A 7,535-nucleotide genomic window follows, 5' to 3' on the forward strand; every position below is an offset into this window, starting at 1 on the left:
TCAACTCATATCCTGCAAAAGAGCCAGAGATAAGCACACCTCTTCAATTACTGGTGCTGGGAGAACTGGGCAGCCACATGCAGAAAACTAAAAATTGAACCCTGACTGTCACCATACACCAATATGGATCAAAGATCTCAATTTCAGACCTGAAACCTTGCAACTGTGGCATGATAGAGTAGGAGAGACACTGGAACTCATACTTTCTGAACAGAGTCCCAGGGTCACAACCGATTGGAGAGAGACTCGACAAATGGGACTACCTAAAAAAAAAGGTTTCTGCACAGATAAAAGCATAGCTACTAAAGTAAAGAGACTGCCAACCAACTGGGAAAAGCTATTTACCAATAATACATCAGACAAATGCTTAATATCCAATATCTACAAGGAACTCAAGAAACGAATCCCCCCCCCCAAACCCAACAAACCAATCACTAAATGGGCAAGGGAACTAAAAAGAGAATTATCAAAAGAAGAGGTTAAAATGGCAGAAAAGCATATAAGAAAGTGCTCATCATCCATGGTCATAAAGGAAATGCAAATAAAAACAGCTCTAAGATACCATCTTATCCCAATTAGGCCAATATTCTGAGCTCAATTACAGATGCTGGTGGGGTTGTGGAGAAAGAGGAACCCTACTGCACTGCTGATGGGAATGTAAACAAGTTCAGCCACTCTGGAAAGCAGTGTGGAGGTTTCTTAAAGAACTGAAAATAGACCTTCCCTACGATCCCGCCATACCACTCCTGGGGATCTATCTGAGCATCATAACCCAGGATATGATAAGGACACCTGCTCAGCTATGTTCATCTCTGTGCTATTCACAATAGCCAGGTGATGGAAACTAACCAGATGCCCTACTGCAGATGAATGGATACAAAAAATGTGGCACATATATGTACACACACACACACACACACACACACACACACATACACACACACACACTGGAATTCTACATAGCCAACAGGCACGATAAAATAATGGAATTCGCTGGGAAGTAGATGAAACTAGAGCGAATCATGTTGAGTGAGATAAATCAAAACCAAAGGAACAAAAGGTACACGGTATCCTTAATATGTGGATATTAGATCCAAACAGTACAAGAATGATGACTCAATATTTGGGTACCCAAGGTTATGGACATGGTTTTAGAGATATATGCATAACTACATAGACATAAAAATCTATGATGGGCTATATACTCTACAGACATAATGTCTTATTACATAGATTAATATGTATCTATGACATACAAACTGTCAGCTTAATTCTAATTATATTCTAAAACCTAAGAGCCAGTGATTGTATATAGAGATTGCCTTCTTGAATACTTTTGTTAAACATGACATTTGAAATATGATATAAAAATCAATGTTAATAAATTATTTAATAAAAAATATATTACTGGAAACCCCCAACTCCAGCAAGTTCAGCTGCCATGATGGGGGGGAAAGTGCGGGGACCCAGTCCCCACCTCCTGACACACACTAATACAGAGATGTTATTGCTTTTAGAGTTACCAGTGGAGATGATTGGTCCAGATCATTTTTTTTTGCATTTTTTATTGTAATTAGTAAAAGGGTTACATGATATTTGCCAGATAGAAGGTGCATTAATTCATGTACATTGATACCCTTTCACATGCAAAGACACATTTTAACTATGAAAGAGGGGATGGTTTATAATCAAACTCCACATAGCCTTAGGATCATAGGTGTCAATAGCAAAACATAAAGAGTAGAAATTTAAGAAATGACAGAGGAGAAAGTGTATAGAAATGTTAGGATGATGGCTGGGCACTGGTGGCTCACGCCTGTAATCCTAGCTAATCAGGAGGCTGAGACCTGAGGATGACAGTTCAAAGCCAGACCAGGCAGGGAAGGCTGTGAAACTTATCTCCAATAAACTACTCAGAAAAAGCCGCAAGTGGCACTGTAGCTCAGGTGGTAGAGCACTAGCCTTGAGCATGAAGAGGCTCAGGGGCTGTGCTCAGGCTCTGAGTTCAAGCAAAAAAGAAAACAAAAAAAAATAGTTTGCACTAGAAGTGGAGGTGTAGTATAAGTGGTAAAACACCAGCTTTGAGTGAAAAAGTGCAGTAAGTACACGAGGCCCTGGTTCAATCCTCAGTACTCGCACATGTGCACACATGTGTGCAGGAACACACACATGCACACACACAGGTGCACAGGCTTTGACCTTCACTTTGCTTTGAACGCTGCTGTCTTGTCTCCTTAGCAAACAGTTCACTTATAGGGATAGATCTGTTTCCTGTCTTGTCACCTTTCTGGAGCAAGATTTCCCCAGAGCCCACTGTGGCCTTTGTGTGTCGTCAAGAAAGGAGAATGCCTGTGGGACATGCCTGTGTGTCACATCACGAAAGGAGAATGCCTGTGGGACATTAGCGAGGATCACCACCAATTTTCATCAGGGAACGTGAAGGTATAGACACAGACGGACCCTGTGGTCAGATATGACCTTGTACACGAACAGCCTTAAGATGGTAGAAATACTTTAAAGACTAAAGGTTCTGGAAGTACATACAAGGCTATGTGTATACATTCACAAATGGGCTGCTGTCCGTGGCGACAAAAGGTGGGGGGCATCTTTGGATGGGCAGAGTGCCCTTCTTTCCCTCCCTCTCCCTAACCACCCCAGAGTGTAGTCCCAGCACTCCCTCCCCAGGCCTGGACCCAGACCCAGAGATGAGATAAAAACACTCCTTTCTTTTGAAAATTTGATTAAAGTTGATTGTCTTACCTATTGTGCTCTACTAATGGAAAGCAGATGAAATCAATGCCAACATAAAACCCGAGAGTGAACAGAATCCCTTGATGGCTGCAATAATATCTCAAGGAAGAAACATTTCTAACGAATAAGGTGAAGATTGTCTAGTGAGTGTGACAACTTTAGAGAAACAAGTGGGTGGGCTCATTAAGTCAATTAGCAGACACAATCTTTGCCAAAATAGCTTTTGCAAAAATAACAGGAATACTCCAAAACACTAACCTAACGTAGAGATATCAGAACTGTGTTTCAACACATTTTGAAAATCAATTTTGGCTAGAATTCCATAAAAATTGTTATCTGCAGATTTATGACAGAAAGGTAAACATGAACGTAAGAAAAGTGACTAAAGGACAGATAGATGGATAGATAGATAGATAGATAGATAGATAGATAGATAGATAGACAAATAAATAGATGCAATAAGTAAAGTGATTGCATTATGAGAAAGAAGTAAGCCTGGGTTAGATTTTAATCTCCCAATTCTTTTCTTTTTCAATCACATTCCATTAATAAACACAGAGAACAGGGCTTTGAATCTGAAGCTTGCTAGGGTAAATGACTAAATAGCTTTGAAATTGGATTTATTTCCCTGCGTTCCTCAGGCTGGAGGAGGACTGGCTGGGAATATTGTCACCCCAGATGACAAACTGGACCCTCGTGATAAATGAGTCTCAGGGAGGCTATGAGAGAGCTGGAGGGAGTCTCAGCATTTGCTGGTAGATACGATCATAATTAGCATTTTTATTGGGAAATCTGAATAAAAAGTAAACATCAAATTAATGGAAGTGGTGAAAATTGAAGTAGAACCATTACTTTATAGCAGTGGGAACAATAACAAAACAGAGGTAGACAGAAACTGCAGAACTGCTTTGAGAAAAAGAAAAGTCTAAGAAGCGAAGAGGGAAAAAAATCCAGTTCAGGAAGATGGATCTGTTCTGGGAGGATTTTCATCTGAAACTCAATTATAGAAAACTCTCAGGCTGAGTAATAATAACAAAGGCGCCTGCATAGACAACGAGCTTGAGCACTGGCAATTATTGCCAGAGTTCTATCATCCCCAGTCAATTACTGTGCCTGCCTCCATGTCCCGTGTTCTGAAGCAAGGAGTTACAGGCTGGAAAGGGTGATGCAAAGCATGCGTTTAGAATTCTACCCACCCCCCAACATGAGTACATGAGCAAGAAGATCACACGATGTTACGCCAGTTTCTAGGAAAGTTTACTGCTTTCCAGTCACAAGCCTTTTCAACTGAATCTGAGTTTGCTTCTATTCATTTTATTTATTTTTATTTTTGGTGCCAGTACTAAGGCTTGAACTCAGAGCCTTATACTTTTGCTTGGCTTTTGTTTACCCTCGAGGCTGGTGCTTTACCAGTTGAGCCATACCTCCACACCTGGCTTTTTGCTAGTGAATTAGGATTTTCTGCCCAGGATTGCTTCAAGCTATGATCTTCAGGTCTCAGCCTCCTGAGTAGCTGGGCTGACAGGTCTGAGAACCACAGCTTTGAGTGGGAAAAACTGACCCTGACAGCTGTTTGACTTTGCCAGGTCCTTGTGATCCACATTTCAGGGTGGTTAATGAAGAAACGAATTCTGTGTCCAGGGGGCTTACAAGGCCAGCAGTCCCTGCGCTGCAGCCCCAGGGATTCATCTCCATCATTTCCACTTATCAGCTGGAGCAAGATGGCCGTTTTGACTCAGCCCCATTCCAGTTGAACTTTTTCTTCACCGACTTCCCTGAACCTTGCCTGCTTTCAGCCTGAGTCAATCTACATTTCCTCCTTAAGAATCACTCCTTGGCTGGGCACTGTGTCTCACACCTGTAATCCTAGCTACAGTGGACACTGAGATCTGAGGATCATATCTCTAAGCCAGCCCGGGCAGAAAGTCCTATCTCCAACTAACCAGCAAAAAAGCAAGATGTGGAGGTGTGGCTCAAGTGGTAGAGCTCTGGCCTTGAGAAAGAAGCTCAGCGACAGCACCCAGGCCCTGAATTCCCTCTCAGGATACAGCTCCACCCCCAGCACACAGAGCCCCTCATCAGAACACACTTATATTTTTTGATCAGCTGGTGATGCCTGCTATCTCCACTTTGCTTTACACCTTCAGTTTCCCTCATTGGATTCTTTCCAGCTCTGCTCTTCCTACAAAGGACCATTCCTTTGCTGGGCTTGTCAGCCAGGGCCTGGCGTCTCCTCTCCAGGTCCTTCCTCCCCTCACATGAATCCCGGCAGGTAGTCTCACCTTACCTAAGCCCAGATGCCATTTGATGGGACACACCAGGGCCCATTGAGGCCGTATTCTCTTCAGTGAATGTGAGTGGTTTCTGAAGCTGTTCTCTATAGGCAGAACAATTATCCTTACTCTGAGTGCTACTAGCACAGGCGCTGACTCTCTGACTCCAGCCTGCATGTATTCTTCCCTTGGCACAGCTAATTCCCATCCACCTTCCAGCTCCAGTGAAAGCAAGCTGCTCAGCTAAAACCAACACCGAGCTAGAAGCTGAAGAAATCAGAATTAATGTGTGATGGTTAGTTCTTCCTTAGGTGCGGGCAGTTGGCCTTAGGGCCCTAACACAAGAGACCACACACTTCAAAGAAGAGAGCCAAGAGGAAAGATCACGGTGGCTTTAGATCTGCCACGTGGACATAGTTGTAAGAGGGGGAGTACAACAGTGTTCAATTTAGAAACTAGGTCAAGGGTGAAAGGCCTGCCATTCCTTGCTTTGGATGTGCTCTGAGATTCAGGAGAATTGGAGGAAAACTCACCAAACAAGAGCATGCTTTATAGGGGCAGCCTTCTGGCATTGCTATGGAATAATCATGCAGCAGCTTTCCTAGGTATTTTGTGGGAGATTTCTGATGAGATTTCTGATGAGAAAGACTTGAAATTAGAGCTGGTTGGTTTTAAATACACATTCATAAACCAAGGCATTTTCTCTTTTCTCTTTCCTCCGGATGAAGACTATAACTTATTTAATGATTAATGGTACTACAAGACCTAAATAGAAGATACTAGCAAGCAAATGCTGGAGGAACTAACTTACTATAAGACATATTAACTCTCTGACATGAGATAGGTTAAAGTTTTAAAATTTTGAGCTAATAAAATGCATTTGAGTATTGAAGACATTTATACCTTACCTCATAAAAATCTGAACAGAATGTTTATTTTTATTTTATTTTATTTTGTTGCCAGTCCTGGGTTTGGGCTCAGGGCCTGAGCACTGCCCCTGGATTTTCTCAAGGCTAGGGCTCTACCACTTGAGCCACAGCACCACTTCAGGCTTTTTGCTATGTATGTGGTACTGAGGAATCAAACCCAGGTCTTCGTGCATGCTAGGCAAGCACTGTACCACTAGGCCAAACTCCCAGCCCCAGAATGTTTATTTTTACGCAGGGAAGTCTACTGTGCAGATTCTGAAATTTAAAATGCAATGAAGTAGATCAGTGGCCACCAATCTACTTTCTGTCTGTATAAATTTCCCTTTTTTGGATATTTCATAAAAATGAAATCATGCAAACATAGAAAACCTCAAAATAAACTCAGTGCTTTGTGTTCATGGATTTAAGCATGGGTGGACTGAATTTTTATCATGAAAAACTAGTGTCTGGATTTGAGTGGTATCAATTAAGATCGTTTATAGGTGGGAAGAAAACTTCATCTTAACACATGTCTGAGTAATGAGGTAATGAATATATTTTTCCAGCCAGCAGCTAAAACAAAAGTCTCTCTGACTTAGCAGGCTCTGTGTGCTATGGTTACAGGGAATTTGAAAAGATGTCTGCTTTTTAATGGGAAATCTGACTTCATTGCAATTAAATGGGCCATGTCAAACTGTGCTCTTATAATCTCCAAGCTCAGAGACCTCTTAAAAATCATTCAAAATAATTAATCACAGAACCTGAGGATAGGGTACAAGTAAATTGCTCAGAATTTAGATACTCACATGTTATCATCTGTACATCTCCTGGAATTTCATTCAGTATGTGTAATCAGATGACAACCTTGTAGGTTAAAAACATTAAGTAGTAACAGTAGGTCTCTTTACATAGGAGGAGAAAGGAACCGTAGAGTTCCTAAAATTTAATCATTTAGATACGCTTTTACAAAATGATGGCCTGACACAGCGCTGCGCGTGTACAGGTCAGCCTTGCCCTGGCTCGGAGAGCACAGGGCCAGGCAAGGCCTCCAGCTGCCCTGGGAGATTTGCTACTGCCCTGCGAGGCCATGCTGGGATGGTCATCTCTTGACGGCCGTCAGGGCCTCACGAGCAGGCCACCGGAGGACAGTGCCACGGCGCTCAGCTCTGAGTGCTCCCACCTCGCTTCTTGAAGGGAGGTGAAGATCACCAACAGAGCCAGCGGGCAGACAGCTCCCTGGAGAAGAGGGGCTGTATGTGGGGCCTGGGACCTTGATTGTGAGCTGAACTTTTGGTCTCATCAGTTCTGACATGTGGCGGCACTCTCCAGAAGTGAAGGCGCTCACCAAGTATGAAAGAGTTCACCAGGGGTGTTGGTGTTGCCCATGTGTGATGACGTTCACTCACCAAGTCTTCTGTTCTGCGAGGCAAGTCTCCCTGGGGACTGCAGAGCTGGAGCTTGGGGACATAGACTGTGCCAGAGATGGCATGTGAGCTTTCCTCTTCTGAAAAGAGATAAGCAAAGCACCAAGCAAATACCATGGGCAGCTAAATTATCTTGCTTCTCATTTGAATTTATGCTTCTTTTCTCCCCATGAACATTC

Source organism: Megascapheus bottae, chromosome 8 (assembly GCF_031878675.1).
Source record: "Megascapheus bottae isolate mThoBot1 chromosome 8, mThoBot2.hap1, whole genome shotgun sequence".
Taxonomy (NCBI): Eukaryota; Metazoa; Chordata; class Mammalia; order Rodentia; family Geomyidae; genus Megascapheus; species Megascapheus bottae.